Here is a 21298-nt window from a genome sequence, read left to right as displayed (position 1 = left end):
TCTGTTTTATAACAGGGAACTGAAAAGCAGTGACAACTGAAGAACCATATGAAACAGACTCTGGTTTTAAAAGATGTTCATGGCATGGATGATCACGAGCACATTTTCTTATTGTACTTTCCTTTTTCCCCACAAACTTTAGTATGAGAATGTTCTACAGTGACACATCTCTTGAAGGATTTCCCTCCTGCTTGCCCACAAACTGTCCAGCCCCCACAAAGCTGAACGGATTGCATATGTCAGCCCAACTAATTAAATCAAGCTTACAAATAGCTACCCAATCTTTGTAGGATATGTATCTACACAGTGTTTTCCCACCCACATCTTACTTGTGTATTTCATGTTTAGAGAGCCTAATATATTAATCAGTGTGAAAAGGGCAAGAAGGCAATAAGACCATTTATACCTGGTTCAAGACCTTTTTACTTGCCCCAAGAGCGTAAAGTGGCCTCCATGTGTATGAAGATCAAGACCTAGGTTTTGCATGTTATATATTACTGGTGGGACACCCCTGCACTATACTGGTAGGTTTGATTTCAGTGGTTAAAGTCACCAAGAAGGAACACTACCCATAGCTACAGAAATACAATCCCAAAGGTCACAAGATTCTTCAGTCACTAGAGATCTCATTCTAGAAGACACTGAATGTGCATTGAACATTTTAAGTCCTAAATAACTCTCCCAAGAACACTTCTTGACAGGGCCTTACACACAGAAACAGTCTGAGGATGACTTCAAACATGGTCTTTTAATTTGTCCTGGTTTCAGCTGTAACAGGACAAATCCTGTACTTTTCTTCCCAGTAGTTGGTGCAGTACTGTGTTTTGGCTTGAGAACAATGCTGGTAACACACCGATGTTTTAGTTGTTGCAAAGTAGTGCTTACTCTGATCAAGGACTTTTCAGTCTCTAATGCTCTGCCAGTGAGGATGGTCACAAGAAGCCGGGAGGAAGCAGAGACGGGATACCTGACCCAAAGTAGCCAAAGGGGTATTCCATACCACAGCACGTTATGCCCAGTGCAGAAACTGGGGGAAGTTACCCAGAAGGGCAAATCACTGCTTGGGTCAGGCTGGGTATCGGCTGGCGAATGGTGAGCAACTGTATTGTGCATCACTTGTGTTTTCCGAGCTTTAACATAAGCTGGCAGTGTGCACTTGCAGCCCAGAAAGCTGACCGCATCCTGGGCTGCATCAAAAGGAGCATTGTCGTGGTTTAAACCCAGTCAGGTAATTCGTTCAGGTCCCCCTGCTCCCGGAAGGAGGTGATGCAAAGCATGACCAGCAGGTCCCTTTACTCTGCTCTCCTGAGACCTCATGTGGAGTATTGTGTGCAGTTCTGGTGTCCTCAACATAAGAAAAACATGGAACTGTTGGAACAAGTCCAGAGGAGGCCACAAGGATGATGAGGGGACTGGAGCACCTCCTGTATGAAGACAGGCTGAGAAAGTTGGGGCTGTTCAGCCTGGAGAAGAGAAGGCTGCGTGGAGACCTCATAGCAGCCTTCCAGTATCTGAAGGGGGCCTATAGGGATGCTGGGGAGGGACTCTTCATTAGGGACTGTAGTGATAGGACAAGGGGTAACGGCTTAAAACTTAAACAGGGGAAATTTAGATTGGATATAAGGAAGAAATTCTTTACTGTTAGGGTGGTGAGGCACTGGAATGAGTTGCCCAGGGAAGCTGTGAATGCTCCGTTCCTGGCGGTGTTCAAGACCACGCTGGACAGAGCCTTGGGTGACACGGTTTAGTGTGAGGTGTCCCTGTACAAGGCAGGGGGGTTGGAGCTGGATGATCTTGAGGTCCTTTCCAACCCTAATTATTCTATGATTCTTTGATTCTCTTGTTTCCTGTTACTATTATTATTATCGGTATTCTTTCTATTAGCACTATATTTTACTTTTAGTTATTGGACTGTTCTTATCTCAACCTATAGGAATTGCATTCTTTCGATTCTCCTCCCCATCCTGCCCAGAAGGCGGAAGGGGAGGGGTGAGCAAATGGCTGCATGCTGCTGAGTTACCGGCTGAGTCTAAACCAAGACACCACTATCCCCCACCCCCATTTTTTTCTTCTTTTTTTTCTCTTCACAGTTCACATTGTCTTTGCTTAATTCACTGAATTGAGGTTTACAGCAAGAAACTCAATTGTGATTAACTGGTAGTACCATTGCAACTACAGCCAGAATAAAAACCCACTGCTTAAAACTCAGTATATTTTTATCTACACATATGTGATTATAAGTAACTTCTTTGACACCAGATGTGCCATGCATTCTGTGCACATCGCTGCAGCTTCAACCATGAACCCGTCTCTGCTTAACCCTTTCAAGCGCAAGCAAACCACTATACTAACAAATACAACAAAACCAAAACCCAGAAATCAACTTCCTTGTGGTTTCCTTAACTGAATTAACTGTGTCTTGCCCTATGCAGGGAAACCTCAGTGTCTGCGTACCTGTGAATTGCTTTTTACACTTCTGCAGTTAATTCAAACATTTCCCCCATCCACATCAATGGAGCTGTTGCAGACCACGCATGTCAATGGCTCACCCAAGGACAGCATAGTGAGTGTCTTGCCTACAAGCCTACACACCCCATCACAAACCACACGCAGTTACGCTAATTAAGAGGGGCCTTTAATACACATTTGGAGAAACATCTGAATTCCTGTCTCCGTGATGCAGTATAGGGAATGCTTTATCACATGTACTCCATACACTTAACGCCAAAGCTGGCTGGAAAATAGCTGCTAGCACTACCCTTAGCTCCATGTTCCCATGGTCAGCAACCTCTCATCGCTGAAGCCACATGCTCCTTCTCAGTAACACATGACACATCATCCAAAATCTGTAAGGGGAAGGATCAGCATCAGCAAGACAGGACTTTTTGGAGGATTAGGTTGGGGTTTTGTTGTTTGTTTTTTTTTGAGCCAGTTCTGACATACTACAATGCTAAAGCAACACCATCAATGTTAGTGAATCCAGTGCATCAGATTTGGCATTTTCCTTATAGAAGGAGGACTATCCCTTAACTTAAAATCCAGTACACTAAATCTACTTTAAATAATGTACTAGAAAACGTTACTTAACCAGAAGGCCTAAGTAACAGTTCTGTATCTCGATCACAGGCACAGCACGAGCAGCCACAGCTCACAGTGCCTGTAGCATGTACTACCAGCACCTTGCAGGCTTGGAGAGGAGAGCTGAGGTGTCACTCCCACCCTCTACACCAGCAAATGTTCAGTTTGTCAACAGAGAGAGATTCTGCTAGAAAATGAAGACACTAGCAACTCATTTCCATCAAACCACTGGGCAATAATAAAAAGGGGTTCACTTAACAAGAGCTCATTTAAAATAAGAACAAATTAGGGAACACATAATTTCGTAAGTGTTAAACAAGATTTGTCCTTTATCTATAATCAGTGAAAATTAAACACAAACTTGCAGTTTGGCATGGAAAGGCCTCAAGAGAGGGAAGACGTCTTCAGTCAGTGTCACTCAGTTCAGGGACCAGTGAATTAGGCTGAGAAGTACTTTCTTGCATAAAGAACAACTGTAAACAGTCAGGTAGAGCAGATGATAGACAGACAGCTATTAAAAAGCTTCACAGATAACCGTCTGGCAGTATCACACACATAAAACAGATACTGAAGAAATTTCATAAGCAATAGTCCTAGAGCTCAGATACCATAATGCAGTTAAGATCCAAAGAATATGCTTTTAAAGTGGCACCGATGATTGTCCATTTATTTCATAAGAGAAGGCCAGCCACATCTGACAACACACTTCACGAATCATTAATGCAGTGGAATCCATTTATTGCTTCTTATTCTCAGTATTCACACAGAGAAGGAATTAATATCATCAACCAGAGCAATACCAGCTTGCTAAATGGTGATTCATTTAATTTCAGAATGCTGCTCCTACTAAAACGGACCAAAAACACTGTCCCCCCTGATCACTTCTCAAAATGGTCACTGTAACAGCACAAAGCAGGCAGGGGCAGTTAAACTGACATAAGTTGCAATCTGCGGCACTCTATGTTTTTTAGCACCACATTTTGAACTTGGAAGTGAAAAGAAACAATTTGAAGCACGTTTCAGTGAGCAGCTCGCAAGAAAAAGGTTGCAATCCTAGACTTTTATAGGCATTTAAGCCTGTAGTGCTTCACTCCCACTATTGTTATAAATGATGACACCCTCCACTCTACACACACATGCACACTCACACGCACTCAGTGTCACACCCGTGTGCTTCACTTCTAATAGTAAACCTGACAGAAAGGAATTTTATTTTTACACTTTCACACCACCCACTCCTAATTAATGTCAATCAGTGTCTTCTGCATAGTACACACTGCAAATATACATGGCCTTATCTGTGCTGGTGGGGGGTGGCAAAAAATTCCACTATTGCTAGAAACTGAGTGGGCTCCACATGATGGATTCACACAGAAGAACCCGGAGATGCACACCCCCCAGAGGGGTCATTAAAAATGCTCTGACTTTGTGGGGAATGTTTGTGTTGGTTGATTTGTGATTTTCCCCCCACAGATATGAATAGATAGTAATTCTGCAGTTCAAAAGAGTCACTGCAGACTTCCTGAGGTGCAAGAGGGAGCAGGGACTTGCCAATATATCTCAACAGCTGCCAGGAACAGTGGCAGCAGTGGGAGCGACAGCAAGGGAATTTTGCTGGTGACTTCAGTAGAGCCAGTCCATGCTGTTTGGACAGCCATAGATGAGAGCCAGACAATTAAAACAATTAAAGCTGTCAGTTACAAGGTATGCACCTATACTTGAGCTCCCCACCTCTCCTGATAACCACCACAGCATCAGGAGTGAGGGTGGGAAAATCTTGCCCCTCAAACCTAAAGCAGACAAACTTGGTTTACCAGCACACACACACCACTCAATTCTTTTTATAGTCTGCTTTTCTCTTGGATGCAAAAGTAAATCCAGCTCAGATGATTTCCCTGCCTTAACTTTTGTACAAGAGGAAGACAGAAAGCTAAAAAAGGAAAATTAGACACTTCATGAAATCTGTGATTAAGACACAGAAACTAACAAGACAGATGGGCTGAAACATTCAGGGAGCTTCAGTTCATCAGCCCATGTTTTTCAAAGATGTACAGTAAGCTATTGTCTTCCCCATTTAGAGTTTTTAAATCCCACTTTTCATTGCAATAACTTAACACCATTTCTAAACTTGGAGTCCCCTTGCCGGGTAGTCCAAAATAAACCTCAGTATCTACTCAACCAGCAAATGGCCCTAGAACCTAGCGATGGGGCTTTTCTGCCCACTTTCTTTGCTTTGTTTTGCGTGCAGATAAAGGCCACTGCTGCTAGCTCAGAGAAGGTGAGCTTGCTGGGGAAGCAGAGAAGGGTGGCAGCAAATCTGGGGGGAAGCAAGAAGCTGCTCAGGGGTCATCCAGCTGCATCTCACCCTGCTCTGCTACACGCTTTACTCCCTTCTGTGCACTCATGGGAAGCTCTGCTGTCACTGGCCTTAGCTGGGTCATTACTGTGCAGACAGAAATACAAGGCCAGCTACGCAGCTAAATCCTTCTTACAAATGTTCATCTCCTGTGGGCAAGAAGCAGCAGTCAATATCGAAACCTCTGAAACAAAGCACTGATTGCTCCTAGCAAGGGTGGTCTGCCCCTCCACAAGTTCCTTGCTAACAACAAGGACTCGGGCTGGTCTGTTCCCCTCTGCATCCCTCTTGCATCAGAAATTATGTCCTCTTTTCTGCAGAGTGCACAAAGCAGCCACTCACCCAGGGAAAAAAGGAGGGGGGCAGGGAGAAGAAGAAGAAAAAAACGAAAAGGGAAATCCGTGACTCTGCACTTGGCAAAAGCCAGCGATCAGCAACAACTGCTGAATGCTGAGTCACTTCTTTCCCTTCCACCTGGTGAGTGGCTGCCCAGACATTCAGCGGAAAGCCTCTTTTCATCAAAACTAGCATAAATCTGGAGTAATTCCCTCTGTTTCAATGGAGCTGTTCAGGATTTACGGCAGCGTGACTCAACAAGCAGAACCCTGGCTTTTAAGAGCTACAAGCGCCAGGTTTTCCTGCAGGAGATTGTGCTGCTCTGCTCTCGTGGGCCACGACGCTAACCATGCAACAGAACCAATGCTGTGGCTGGTTTTATTTTTCCTCATGCTGTCACCTCCAGCAGATGCTCTGCGACCTGGACATTTAGAGAAATCATCCTTTTTCACGTGCTTCAGGAGAATTTTGATAATCTATGACCAGAAAAATGTTTACTAGCTTGAATTATTTTTTTTTTTCAGATTTATTCCCCCCCCCCCCCCGATTTCATGTAATATCCTAATTTGTTTTTTCAAAGGTTTACAAAATCATTATTTTTTAACATCTCGCTGGACTGTTCCTATGTATGTGAACTGTCACTCTGTCTGTGAAACAGAGTTCAGAAGACGGCAGAAATATCTTCTGTGCAGATGATGTGTGAACAAGCAAGGGATGAGATCAAGATTAAGGAATACCAATCAGCTTTCCCAGACAATTATCTGCTCTATTTATGTTCTCAGCTGAAGAAAAAGCACTGCTAGAAGATTTATGCATGCACTTGAAGGTTTCTATAAGCAGGGAAAGACCGTAAGAAAACTACATATATTCACCCTCCCCAGCATGCAATGCAATGGCAACCAGAATAACAAATGGCAAACAAGCACAAACCCCAACCTTTGAAACAGGACTACTTCAACTGAAGGGATTTTCTGCTTTACTATAAACATAGCACCTATGCAAAAAAAATGCATTCACACATATACTATGGTTCTATACGAGGGGACCAACAGGGTTTTTCCAAACAAATGCAATGAGTCTTGTCTGTCCTGGTTAAGTACACGTACAACATTCAAGAATAGGATGTAACTGCCTAGAAACAGTGGCAGTTCCATGTAGTCCTTTCAATACAGAGCACACAGTGTGCTCTACAAATATTAATTTAGCCTGAACAACCAGCGAGGTATACAAATACTACACCCAGCTTCAACAGGGGAAGATTTGAGCAGGAAGGAACAATGAGGGGGATTTTCAGCAGTGCTTCAGGGAGCCAGTTCACAGTCAGGGAAAGCTGGGATCTTTCGTGTCTGCAAGTAGTTTTGATAGCCTTGCCCTGACCAATTTCCTAGACATGCTATAAGACAGAGCCTGAAACTGAAGCCCTGCTTGTTCTCTTCAGGAAACCCAGATGCTCAAATGCTTTCTGCATCCCAACTGGTTATGCTGCCAAAATCAACAAGGTGGTGTCCAAACATGGGTGCACTCCGTGGCACCTCGCAGATCCTGGTTCCCCAACCACAAGGCCTGACTGGAATGTACTGCCTTTCTTCCTTACACCCATGCCAGAGCTGCCTCCCCATGGAAATCCAGTGGTGAGAGCTAAGCACACCAGTTTTACCCAGAAGTAGGAACCAGGCTGGAGACAACAGAACCTTGACCCACAACCTGGAAAACAGGAGGCTCAGTGGCTTTGACACGGTCCAAGAAGAGCCACCACAGCCACCCAGCTGAGCAAGAGCAACTGCAAACAGACCCCTGTTGGGTATCGCTGCTTCCAAAAAGCGCTTCCAAAAGCAGAGCAAAGCAGCAGGAGTTTCACCAGATGAAAAGAACTTCCTGGATTTTTTGAGAAAGGACTATGCTGAAGAAACCCTGGGGCTCAACTGATGAGGACAGGGCCAGAGCACAGAATCATAAAAGAGTTTGGGTTGGAAAGGACCTTAAGGTCATCTACTTCCAAGACCCCTGCCATGGCCGGGGCACCTCACACTAGACCATGTCACCCAAGGCTCTGCACAACCTTTCCTTGAACTCTGCCAGGGATGGAGCAACCTGTTTCAGGATGACGAAGTCCAAAGGGCCTCAGTGCATGTTTCGCCTTTTAGGTTCCACCTCTAATCCAAAGGGAGGAAAGAAACATTTTATGAAGCTGAAGAAGCAGACAGGGAAAGGAGAGCTGAAACAATGTGCATTTAAGCGACCTGAAAAGAATGATGTCCTTGATCAATTTTTATTTTTTTTTTTTTTTACCACTCCACAGAACAGCAGCAGAGGAAAGTAAAAGGCAGAGAAACGGTTGTCTTGAGGACAGGGTCTATGGCACTGAAGGTGCTTCTACCTGAAGATAACACCTTTAGAACAGCAGCCCAACCAAAATGATTCTCATAGGAACCATGACACTTAAGACTATTCGACACTCTTCCTCAAAAGCCTTAGGCTTAGCTCTTTACAACTCTGGCAAATATTTTAATTAGAATCTTCCATGCCAACATCTGCCTCAGACTGATCTTCTGTGAGAAAGTTTCAGAAAAAAAAAAAATACACCCATCTCAGAGACAGAAAATAAGCAAATAAAATCTGCAGCTTTGACTGTGTTATATTTACTTCTGCTGCTGCTGCTGTTAATAATTTTTTGAAATATTAAAATGGCTTCAGACTCTGAAGCAAGCCTGAAAATTTGGCAAAAGGGTTATGCTGATCAGAGATGTGTTTAGAGCTATTCCTGGGGAAAAGAAAACCAACCACCTATATTTGCTTGATTTTAAATCCCGGGGGGGGGGGGGGGGGGGGGGGTAACCAGTAGCTAAAGTCTTCAGACCTTTCATCAGCATAAACTTCACAACTCAGGCTTGAAGAGAACTCCAGTACAGGCCACAGCATCTATGAAAGGGTCTGTCCTCACAGGACTCACTGCAGAACAAAAGATTGAGCTCTGAGCAGCTTTGGGACTTTTTAAATCAAGAAACCACAGTTAGTAAAGAAAGATTAAATTACTTCAGAGTACTGTTCTTTACCTGAATATATAGAGAAACAAGGAAGGGATACAAAAGCAGAGAAGCAGCACTTACAACTTTTTTAAAAAAGTATACCCACAGGAACAGCAAAGAACAAGACCTAAAATATCCCCACCACAGAACTTACAGGATAAATACTTTCTGGTAACCCACCATGCCTATATCTAAGGTTCATGGTCTGCTATTCTCTAAAGTATTCTTCTCTTTTAGGAGCAACACTGAGAGAGGGTGACACTGCGAAGCCCAGTTCCCCTCTCTTTATTCCAAGGCACCTCCCCTCAAACACTCCCAAATGCCATCTCTTCCTTGTCAGAAATCTTCCTTCACAAATTTCCTTTTTCTTTTTTTGTGAACTGTGCTTTCTTTTTTGTTTGTAAACAAAGAAACAAACAAAAAAGCCAGAATGCAGCAAGGCTCTGCCAGAACTCAATTAATAAATAATGAGCATTGAGTGTTTTTGATATTTCCTTCTGTCTCAGCCTCACAAACTGACAGTAAAACAGTGTATGACCCTTTACAGAACAATTTTACTATCACATTACATCCTCATTGAAAATTAAGCAACACAAATTTCTCATTTTGAATGGGAACAGCTAAACCAATCTGGTGCAACGTTACCCACTTGGGAAGTCCAGAGAGAAATACGCTGCAGGCCCAAACAGCAGGATTTCCAAAGCATCTATCTAGTCACACAGCAAACCCTAGCACAAGCTGCACCAACTTCTTCCCTCACTCTGCACTACAGAAATATAACTAACACTTGTCAACTCACAGAGCCATACTATTCTGTGGGACTTTTTGCATCATGTGGATGAACACGTAACCTGACCTTGAGCTCAAGCAGTTCCTAAGGATGTGTGAATCCTGAGGGGTGAAATGCAGGAAAGGAGAGGAGTAAAGACATCCTATCCCACTACTATAACTGGAGATGCAGGGATGGGAGAAGCAATACTTGTAGTCAAAATTGGAAAATGGGAAAAATGGAAATAACAAGCATTTGGAGAAAGGGAAGAGGGTGATACCTGCTGGAAAGTGTTTGGTCACCTGGAAAAAAAACAATGACTGGAGAACACCTTTTGTTACAGAGACAGTATAAGAGAACAGAAGAAACACACATACAGAGACAACTACAGAAGCTGTTTCCAGCATTTTCTTTAAAAGTAGTGGCCAGGAGAACAGGTTCCCATTCTGCCTCTCTTGGTGTAACTTTACTTGATGGGAATATACCATTTTATATCAGCCATACACCTGCCTCCTTCATTTATAAGATACAGGAGACAAGACCAGTATTAATAATACCTTTTTATGTCCTGGTGTTCCTGAGCACACCATCTGCTTACATTTGGAAACTGCAGTGAGGTGCCCACCATACATACTAAATTGCCAGGATTCATGAAGTGAGTGAAAAGTCAAAATTTCCATGACTTCAGCCCTAATTTGACTAACACCGGCACCAAGTGATCTCTATCCAAAGCATAAACACATTTCTTATGAACAGCGTAAATGCCAGTGCTTTAAAGGAACAAATACTCCTGTGTTGTGATCTCTCTAATGAATAAAATTCAATCACATCTACAAAGAAAAGTAATCTGTTTGTTGGCACATCACTGAAAGGAAGCAAATAAGAGCTCACAATACTATGAGACGTAATGACAAATGTAAGTGAAATTACCCTTTGAATAATTTGTGCATGACCTGTAAGTTTTAGTGGGCTACAAGGAATACAAACTCAGCAGTTTCATTTTGCTCTCATACTAGTGCTTTAATTTTTTACATATATACATTTTTAATGCATACTTACTCTTCTTTTTAAAGACTTTAAACTGCTATTGGTGCAAGGGAAGGACTGAATTTGACCTCTTCAATGAATCAGGCACATAAGCTCTCAAAAAATGCATATGGATAATAAAATAAAGAGGACAACTTTCCTCCCTTGCTTGTTTAAGATACGGCTGCCTTTCAGGCAGACAGTGAATGCTGCATTCAAGTAACAGAACATGGATTTCTCCCAGTAACTGCAGCTATAATTGTAGCTACTGCTTATGCTGCTTCCATCCTATTAGTGTTACGATTGTCCAAAGTGTAACGCCCAACTAAATTGCTGTAATTTCTGATGAATGTTCTACTTTTTTAATGTAACATTAAAAAAGAAAACAAAAAATCCACCTTCAGAATGTTACCCCTTTCCTCTGTTACCTTATTCTGCTTCTCTGGCACCAATACCAAAAAGCAATACAGCTTCCCCTTCCCTTGATGTCTGGCAACCTTTTCTTAAACCAAAACACTGATTCAGTGGATGTTCTGCCCACTAATACAGAAAACATGCCTTTTCCAAATCTGAGTCTCTTAAGGACAATGCGGGGTAGCTTTATTTGTAATCATTCACCAACAAGTATCTCATTTAGTAACTAGTAAGAATTGGCTTTTAGCATTTTCCTCTGCTGTATGTGGTATTTGCATGTGGTTACTGCATATTACACAAAACAGTGATCAAAATAAATAGCCTGTGTTGCCACATTTACTCATACATGGAGTACATATCTTAGGCAAGGACACATTTTGCCTCTCATGCATTTTCATTATGATGAAATAAGGTATAGGCATGAAAAATCCATTCCCCCTGCATGGAAATAGCATGTTGGGCAGAGTGGCAGCAATTAGAAACCAGATTTACCGACTCTTATTTCCCTGTGGTGACAAGAAGAAAAAACTCCTGCACACTCAAAATGCTAGACAAATTGTAGCATTTCAAGCAATCAGTTAGTCCTCCTAGGTTTCAGTCTGTTTCATTGCAAAGCAACTGTTTAACAGTATTATTAAGGTAGCAGGCTACGATTTACTCTTACTCATTTTCAGCTAGAAGTATTTTTTCCTCCTGCATTTCCTTATTTTTTTTTTTAAAGGAAGGATGGCCCTATAAAAAATTAATGAGAAAAAACAGCACAAAATACAATAGCTCAATTTTTTTATAGGGTCAGATGAAGAGATTGAAAATGTCCATTAAATCCAAACACTACTCTTCCTTCTTGATCACTTACTATTTTGCATATTTTCCTTTATACCTTTGCAATAACAGACAGGCCAACTATATCACACTTAACGGATTCATGCTATACTATCATCCCATACTTCTGATAGTTGTGTGCATTCTTGTTACCCCATCCCAATAAGCTGTAAGAACTAGGAAACAGACTTCAGCGTGTGGCGCTGTGGCATTTTGGCAAATTTAAGAAAGACAGGAAAAGGGAAAGAGGAAAAAGTCAGAGAAGGAGAACAGGAGGCAAAGAGGAGAGTAGCACTTAGTCTTTTGCATGGGAAGGTACACCAAGAGGACAACCATGGTGTTTCATAGTAAAGCTTAAGAGGTCTAAAAAGTCTGAAACAAGCAGGATGCTGTGAACTGATCTAGGAAGCTGAGCATCTGCTGCTCCTACTGCAGCTACAGAAAGCAGATCACTGCCTTGCTCAGGCTTTCTGGGTCACAGACCATCATATTCCCTCCAACACCCAGCATGATGACGGATGTACCAGTTGTCATGCACAGGTGCTTCTAAGCCCCTTCCTCAACACCACTGTATGCAGACACTCGCCTACACTGGTTGGTCAGAGGTTGATCACACAGACACTTTGCCAAGCATCAGTCAGCTCCTCCACCCTGACACAGAGGTCAAGCACAGCAGCAATAGAGAAGCTGTTGTTTTAGTCACAAAATACTAGGAAAGTCTAGAAAAAGCATAACCATAACCACCTAATGGAACTAAACCCAAGTCATTTTCCCCCTCCAAACACTCTGAAGGAGCATGAAGTAACCTCAGTAACTTAACTGAAAGAAGTCCTCTATGAAGTTACTTCTCAATACTTGCAAAATATTCTTGGAAGTTTTTCAAGCATTATGGGAACACCTGAATGCGTGTGTCAACCTGTGCATCTAGCCAGCCTGCTTCTTCTCTCACTAAAATCAGCTGCCCTTAATTTGAACAGTAGGAGACATAGGCCTTTTCTACTGCTGTGTTCCTTATCAGAGCTCTATAAATGTCACACCTTTATTTTATTAGTGAAAGACGTATTTTATAAATTAACAATAAAAGCATTCTTGTACGGGAGGTTTTCTGGCCCCTGTTGCGACTCTGAATTCTTGAAGGTTAGATGAAGTGGTCCGTAGAAAGGAAGAGAGGAAAATGCTCTGCAATATCCTTTTAAAGAGCCTCTGCAGTAAAGACAATAAATAGCTGATTTGTTACATGAGTTTGAGGGCAGTCACGAATGCAAAGACCACACTTAAATGAACCTGTTCATGAAAGGAGCAGCAGCTTATCCAGTACTGTATCTACATTAGTTAACTCTTCTTGTGATTCAAGTCCAAAACTTCATATTGTTCTATTTCCGCCCGTTCCTCTGCTCTAGATTCCCTTTGTGACACTTTTATCAATGGAAAATCGAGGGAGGGGTTTCCAGCTGGGAGCCCAACAAAAAAACAGGAGGTTCAGTCTGGTTTTCTCACTTGCGCTGCAAGAGCCATTTCAGCACCAGTAATAAAAGAAAAACTACACAAAGAAAGAAAAGACATGACCTGAAATTATTTTATCATCATAAATGCCGCACTGCTCTTTATTCTCTGGTACAGTTAGTCTCACACATTGCCACAATAATTTGCTACCTTGAACAGAGCTCCTTGCAAATAACACTTATTCGTGTTAAGGGACAATGTCAGCTAGAATTCCAGGGAAATGCTAAGAAGAAGTTAACAGCAGCGTGGGTCAGATCTGCTCTTTGTTATGCCCTTGCAATTTTTAGAGTTATAGCTGCAATGTCACAATTAAAATAAATAATAAAATACAGTAGCCTGATTGTGTCCTCTGCGAGAGGTGGGAAAACATGCACAAACAACAAGGGAATGTAAGTAGCACACTGGGAGCTGTGCGAAATGGATTTAGCACAGGCACATCTACATGGTTACACCTGGGGTTGTCATTACAGCAGCTCTAGTGCAAGTACACCCACAGCCAGTTGGGTGCTTACATTAGACTTGTAACCTTAGAAGGTGGTTTTGAAAATAAGATCATTTGCACTAACGGGATTTTCAAGGTAAGTCAGTGGGTAGCTTTGGTCTCATTTAAGACCAGAAAAGACTAATAATCATGCATTGGAACATCATGGGACCGCAGACCATTCATCCTGGGAGGAACTTCATATAATAACAACAGAGCTTACATAAATGTACAGGAGCACTGCTCCACACAGATGATAGGCTCCTTGAACTCTTGAGCTATCTACTGCAGCTATTTTCATACACCACCAAGAAGCCCTGGCCACCACCATCTTTTCAAGCAAAAGGACAGATGCCTCAAAACCTTCAACAGCCAATTAACCAGCTATTGCAGACTCTGCAAGTGTCCCAAATACCAAAAAAAAAAATCTTTCTCGCACATACACTGCCTTCATGAGACGGCTGTTCAGGGCACTGTGCCTGTAATGGCTCTGCTGAGAAAATCACCTTTAGATGCAACAGAAATCAAGGCTGCTACCACTGCAAGGCAGTAGCTATCATCCCAATCACCTAAGTTTGGAAAAGCTGCAATAGAGCAAGAGCAGCAAAACTGAAAGAATACTAGATAAAAAGGCATCTAGTGCTTAGACCTGGAGAATACTTAAAGATATATTTTGTTATGGAAGAAAATCGGCAGTCATAATCATCAAACAGCTTGAGTATTCAGAAGGCACCTGAAAGCATGGCATAGTACCCAAATTCCCAGATTTCAGCCTGTTGGACAACTTCTAATAATATTTTCAAAAGGTCATATGGATCTCAGGTACCTAAACCATAAAAAAAAATTAACTAATAAACCTTGAGAACTGACTGCTAGCATTCTCTGAATATATATTCCAGACCTGCTATGAAGAACAAGTCTCTGGGTACCAGATATCTGCCCTATAGATATTTCTACCACGGGAACAAGGTGCCAAACGATGGGATGCAACACTTGCAATGTTTCTGATGACACTGCAAGGAAATGTCTTCGTTCCTAATGCCACAAACCTCAAACTTTCTTAAGTAACCTGCTGTAAATCTGGCATCTACTCCATTTTCAACTGAACTTTCTTCTTGTGGGTTATATCTTTCCTAAATAAACACACAAACTTCATCAGTGACTATGGCAAACCCATGTATCTGGGTTATACCTCCAGCTCCAACCATTTACTTTCTTTTCTGCAACATATAGAGAAATTCTTGTTAAGTAGCTGAATGTGAAGCAGCTCAGTTGAGAGTTAAGAAAATGCCTAATTCAAAACTAACAGAAGGGGCTAACTATGTGTGGAAAAAAATAATTTAAGTTGTGCAAAGTCGTATGAAGGAACTAAAGGAAGTTTATATGATCCTAGCACACAACGATCGTAACATGTTACAGAAAAAAGCGACAGGAGGAAATATCCTTTAATACAACACTTCTCAGCTCCAAATCTAGAAAACAGAAACTGAGTAGGTGCCATTAATCAAAGCCAGAAAGGAAATTTCCATACCATTTCTGATCACCACTCTACTCTGTCTAGGGTCTGATCTTTCACAGTGACCAAACTCTGAGAAAAAAAAAAGAAAGAAAATTACAGAGAAAATAAAAATAAAATCACCACACCCACAACACAAACCTAATAATTACAAGCCAAAACATGAAGTGGGCGAAAAAATTACTTCCTGTCCCTGCAGGTAAGGTTGAAGTCCTGAAGCACCAGATACGAGAATAATTAATTAGAGACCAACAAGTTAAACAGCCTAACAGGGTCTTTTTAATTTATTAAATATACTTTGCTTTAATCACATTAAATTTTCAGAATTGTACAATAATCTTTGTAGTTTAAAATGACTTTGTATTCATTTTTTAATGGAGAGTATTTTTATTCATCTAACACATTATCCTTTCATGAAAATTATCATACTTCACTACAAGTACTTAATGAGGCACTAATTAGTGCTCCTATTTCTTACCATTTAAAACTCCTTTGAGAAATGAGGTCAGAAACCTGCTTTAACACAAAGATACTTCTCAGAAGCTGAATGGGAAGGGACCCAAAAGGCACCTATCACTCTTCTTGATGGAAGATATCCCCTTTGAAAACTGAAGCCCAACATGACAGTGATCCCGCTGAACTAAATTGTTGCTAGCCCCCTGCACAGCAGCTGTGGGAGGATGCTGGCCCAGCAGCATACCCCTCTTCACAGTTCATGAGCAATGAGAAGTAATTCTTCCACTTCTTGTTTAACAGGACAAGTTTTACTTTTTCCACTCCCATCAGGGGGCAGCAGGGAAGCTGCTGCCTCTCCCAGGGAACACAGCTAAAGGGTCTATGGGTCTGTCCTATTTACAGCATGCTCCAGAAGCCCCTTATTCCCCGTCTTGCTTCTGCCTGACACAACGACAGGCAGTTCCACTTCCTCAGCCCAAAGGGCCCTGGCTGCGCCATGGCGCCCTGCCAGTGGCTTCAGCCACCCCTGAGCCTCGCCAGGAACGCAGTAGGTAAATTCGGGTAACAAACACCTCCCAGAGCAGGAGTGGCCATTCTGGACTCAAGGAGCTGCTGCTGCGGGTTTAAAAAGCAGAAGCAAAGACCAAGCGCAAGCATTTCTGAAGCTCTCAGGAAGTTTGCAGATACCCACATACTTCACTGCTGCATTTGCTCCGCATTGTATACTAAACACAATTATTGAAGAGTGGCTCCACGATGGGAGGAGGGGAGGACAGGAAGGCTTCCTTTTGGCACAGCTCCTTCAGAGTTCGAAGGGTACATATGGCCTGCAAACACAGTGCGGGGGATAACGTAAGGATTAAGGGAGGGATCGGAGGAAAATGAGAATGCAGTAGGGTCAAGCATTGATGTTCTGGATCTGCAAGACTGGAATTTTAAATAAAGGAATGGTGGGGGGGACCAACACACACCCCCACCACCCCTTACCCCCTTATTTTAATTCCACATCTAAAGGGAGGGATGGATTGTAGGAGGCACCCTGCCTGAAGGGAAGACCTCTGTAGAGCAGAACCTGAGCCCTTCTGCTAGGGGCAGAGACCTGGAGCCTACAGCCTTGGCTGGGCAGCAGGACCTGCAGGACTCTAGCCAAAGAACAGGATTGAAAGCAGACAGAGATAACAAGAAGGGTACCACAAACACCTCCCAAGAGATAGGAGGGGTTTATCTTGGAATAAACACATGTATACAGTGTGTATACCAAGCCTGCAGGGAAGGGACAGCATGTCTGCCCACTGAATTAGGTGCCTGGATAGCACAGGTCCTGATTTGCCTTGCTGTGCCCATGTAGCCACGCAAAGGGAGCCACATGAAAGTCAGCAGCCTGTGAGACAATGCCTGTACCCACCCCGAATTCCAAAACCTGCTTGTGACCCTGTGTTAGTTAGGGTAGAAACAAAAGCCTGTTCTTCCCACTGCAGGGCATGTCAAGCACAAAAATAAATAAATAAACAACAACAACAAACCCCTAAACCATCCACAACAATCCTCAGTTGCAATTTCTACATAATTATTACACAACAACCGCCCATAATGAAAGAATGAATTTATAACCACACACGAGCTATATTTACCAGTGGACTGGTTACAAAACAAAATAGCAGGAAACCACAAAGTGTGCCTTCATATTAGCTCCTCAGTGGTGGTGCAGAGCAGGGCTGCCCATGCAGAAGGGCAGGCTGGGCAGGTGAAACCTGGGCACACTGGCTACTGAGGCGTGCAGCTCTGCAGGGACGGAAGCTGGACCTAGCAGGGCACAGAGATGCCACTAGGAGTTTAAGGTAAGCTATGTAGAGGTGGGGCTAGAAAGACCTGATTTCAGAGTTTAAATAGATGGCCACCCAAACAGAAACTGAAGGGAGTCTTGCCTCCCAACTTTCCCAGCTTCCAGAAATATTGATTCCTAGAGGAAATTGAAAAAGAGCAACACAGAAAATGAAAACCACTCCACAACTGGAAAGCGCAGCCCCCAGGCAGTCAGGACCCAGGAGCTGAACTGTTCCTGCCCCTTGAAATGAACAGTCACTCCCAGGAACACTTTGCACTCTTCCCCCATCAGCTGTTCAACCCCCTGCAAAATGGACACAACCCAAACTGGGACTGGAGGACTGTGCTTCATGAGGAGGCCTGATGAGGTGAGCAGCCAAGCCCCGGCTGACAGCTCTTTTATCACAGGGGAGAGTTGATGTGGGTCTACCAGCCACCATGCCTAGCTGAGCTCAGGGGGTGTTCACAACCTTCAAACACTGCTTTTCAGGCACAACTGGTCAAAACTGCCTCACAGCTTTGGAAGTTACTGGAAGTGCAACCAGGCCAATAGACTTAAGGAAAGACAGGCAGCACACTTGTGAGAGCTCCATCTCCTCAGGCTGACGCCATGGGAGCAGGCAGCATCCCCGCTGCCAGCAGCACCCCTGACCACCTCCCCCTGGCTGCTCATCCCCACCTCTCCCTGTGCCAGTACAAACCCTCATGCTTTCCAGGCTGGTGTGAGAATGATGGAGAGATAGATCCAGGAACAGATCCTGCTGAAAACATACCTTTTTTTTTTTTTTTTTAGGGATTATTTTTGACTTGGATTCTTTCCCAGACCTGGCTCAGAGCATGACTGCACAACGCTTATGTCAGCATAAGGAAGTCATCTGATGAACACCCAAGGGGGATGGGCAGGACTGCTGCTGTCGCCATCCCCGCCACCTTAATGAGCTTGTAAAACAGTGGCCTACAGACAGCAGGTTAAAAAGTCACACAGCTTCAGCTAAGAGAGGAAGGCAGATGAAAAAAACCCAACACTATGCACACATCTTACCGACTCACTGCCATGTCAGGCTGCTGCCAGAACACTGCAAAAGCACAGGGCCTTTCCTTGAGGAAAAAGGACCCTTCGCCCAGCTCCACCACAGCCCCAAGACAGAAAGGCCCTCAACATACACCCAGGGAATATCTTGCTCCCTATTAGTTCCTCAACAGGATGTGCAGAAAAATATGCACCTTGTAAACTACTGGTATCTCAAAACTACCTGCTCTCTTATCTTTCTGGTTAGCATGCTCCCCTACCCTGCTCTGTCTCTGGACAGGCACCAAACAGCCTAGCCCTAGCTCAAGGCGGAAGCATAAAAGCAAGACAGGGAAGGTGAATGGAAAATACAACTCTCCTTCCCCATGGGCTATGGGTGCAAACCCACCACAGCAAACAGAATAACCCTAAACACATGCTGTGATGGAGACAAAAATCCATGATCACCGCTTCTGGTGTTTATGCTGACCAGCATGCTATTTTGCTCTGGTGGCAATCAGCAAACCTGTCATGAAAAGAAAGGATGCGCTGGGCTTGCTATCGATCCTTGTAATTCCTGTCTGAGTACAATCATATAGTCTTGAAATGTAGCCCGAAAGGGCACCACTATTCTGTAATTGAGCTGCTTTTGGAAGATGAGTCAAAAGCAGTTCCACACACTTAGATCTCTTCTTGAGGTTGCTGACAATTTTTCCTGGCTTTACAGCCAAATTTTCTGATTCTTAATGTATTTTCTTTACCCTGTTGCTGATAGAGCCACACAAATAAAGGGAAATCTGACTATCCCAGGAAATTATGTAACTGACTATACACAGAGGGGCTGTCAAATATGCACAAAGTAACCGAAATAATATGATTTTTCCCCCTCTAGTATGCTTCATTTATAGTCATTGTAGGTGTTACATGTAACAACAGTAAGTGGAACTATTTTATACAGTATTTTCCATATTCAGACAGCTATTCTACATCCCCCTGTGCAGCAGACAGTTTCTATAGCTCACTTTGTATTACGGCAACATAGCAAGGCATCTCAAATTAAGCCTGGAGCAGTAACTGTTCCCTAGAACCAGGGCTAAAACCTAGCCTCATGAGCAGATATATCTAGAGTCAGACTAGCTTTTTCTCCCCAGCAAAGTTTGGACATTGCCAGTAGCTAGCAGACAGCAGCACAAGCCTCTGATGACCCAACTCTTGCCTCTGAACAGAGGCAACCAACAGCATGAGCAATGCATGGGGTAACCCCCCAAAAAAACCTATTTTGGGATGGCACATGTGCTGCAAAAGAGCTGCTATACACTACAAGGGATGAGCTCCTGCTTGTAAAACCTTGGAAAAATGCTAGGGAAGAAGTACGTATTGCTATTCAGCACAAAGCTTGTGGGGATTAGCGGAGGCCTTGACTGACAGCACTGCTCCCTTCCTATTGCTCACAGTGGGAAAGAAGCAACACTCAGTTGGAAAAAAAAAAAAAAAGCAAACCATGAAACACACCCAACTCACACCATATCCAAACCAAGCAATAAAAGACAAAAAATAAATGCATCCCAAGTACCCACTGTATTTTATGTTCTTTTTCTCATCAGTGACAATTCCTGTGATGTTAATAATATGTACAGTGACAAATAGAGGACACAGCAAGATGCACAAGGAGAAGGTCAATGCATGCCATTAGACAAGCGTGACATGCCACACTCAGAAGATAACACACCCAATGGATTAAGTATCATTCAGTACTAGTCACCATATTACTGCATCCAAAACTGGATCCAAAAATACACAGGAAAACACATATTCCAATCATGGCTAAAACAGTAGTACCAAGCAAAATATATTGTATTAACTTAAGTGTGTTATGACAAATTGTCCATTTTAGCTGGAAAATGGAGAAATGTGGCCCTGAAAAAGGATCATAACAACACTGACCTAACAACTGTTAAGTGTTCATATTCAACATACATTCTAGCATAGTCATAAATCAGGTATGGGAAGATGAGAAAACAGGTTAAAGAGTTGAATGTAAATAATAAAGAAAAGTTGAAGACATAACTCAGAAATGTGAGCTAAGAAATATGTGCACAAGCATGTGAAATTTAATACAATTCCTAATTCAGGTATCTCAGATCACACTTGCTTTGTTTTCCAGGCCTCAGTTTCAGAAGTTTATTATTTTTCTCATTCATGGTTTCAGAAGGACTGCTGTCTCGTTAACAGTGACGTTCTTCCCTCCAATTTACACAACACATTCCCACTGACTCTAACCAGCCTAAGGTTAACTACAAATACAATGGAAAAATTTGAGGTAGGTTATTGCCTTTATTTTCCGTTTTTGTTTTTTGTTTTTTTTTTTTTTCAGATGTGCTATTAGGCTATTTATAATGAATATCAAATGAAAACTTTTCTGAATTAACAATTAGGACAAACAAAGGCTCTAATATTTTACAAACCCATTTGATGTGAAATACTAGATATGTGTTCTAGGCCTCAATTTTTCAGACCTTTATTGTTGAATTCTGCCTTTCATTCCATTAGCACTCTCAGTTTATTAACATAAAGCAAAGCCTTGTTAATTTGCAATAATTTTTAGGATACCTACTCTAAATTAATGGAAGAAATCAATAAATTCATCAATCAACAAAAATGAACAGAAAAGAAAAAAGATAA

The 21298-nt window shown here is 42.6% G+C and overlaps 1 protein-coding gene across 10 annotated transcripts in view; it reads right to left on the bottom strand.

Annotated features, from left to right (window-relative positions):
* ATXN1 (ataxin 1) overlaps nt 1–21298 on the bottom strand; it is a 227068-nt gene that overhangs the window by 132766 nt on the left and 73004 nt on the right. The window contains exon 1 of one of the 10 annotated variants that reach the window (XM_062617963.1): nt 2759–2981. The exons of 8 other annotated variants lie outside the window; for them this stretch is intronic. The gene's annotated coding sequence lies outside the window, so the exon portion shown is untranslated. Of the gene's footprint in view, nt 1–2758; nt 2982–20705; nt 20911–21298 lie in introns of those variants that run through there. One more of the 10 variants, XR_009964648.1, reaches the window with a different exon arrangement.

Source organism: Pezoporus occidentalis, unplaced genomic scaffold, assembly GCF_034315485.1.
Source record: "Pezoporus occidentalis ecotype Australia unplaced genomic scaffold, CSIRO_AGI_Poc_V1 ctg2, whole genome shotgun sequence".
NCBI classification, from domain to species: domain Eukaryota; kingdom Metazoa; phylum Chordata; class Aves; order Psittaciformes; family Psittacidae; genus Pezoporus; species Pezoporus occidentalis.
Note: the sequence above shows the minus strand (reverse complement) of the source record. Positions and strands in the feature narration are given on the sequence as shown.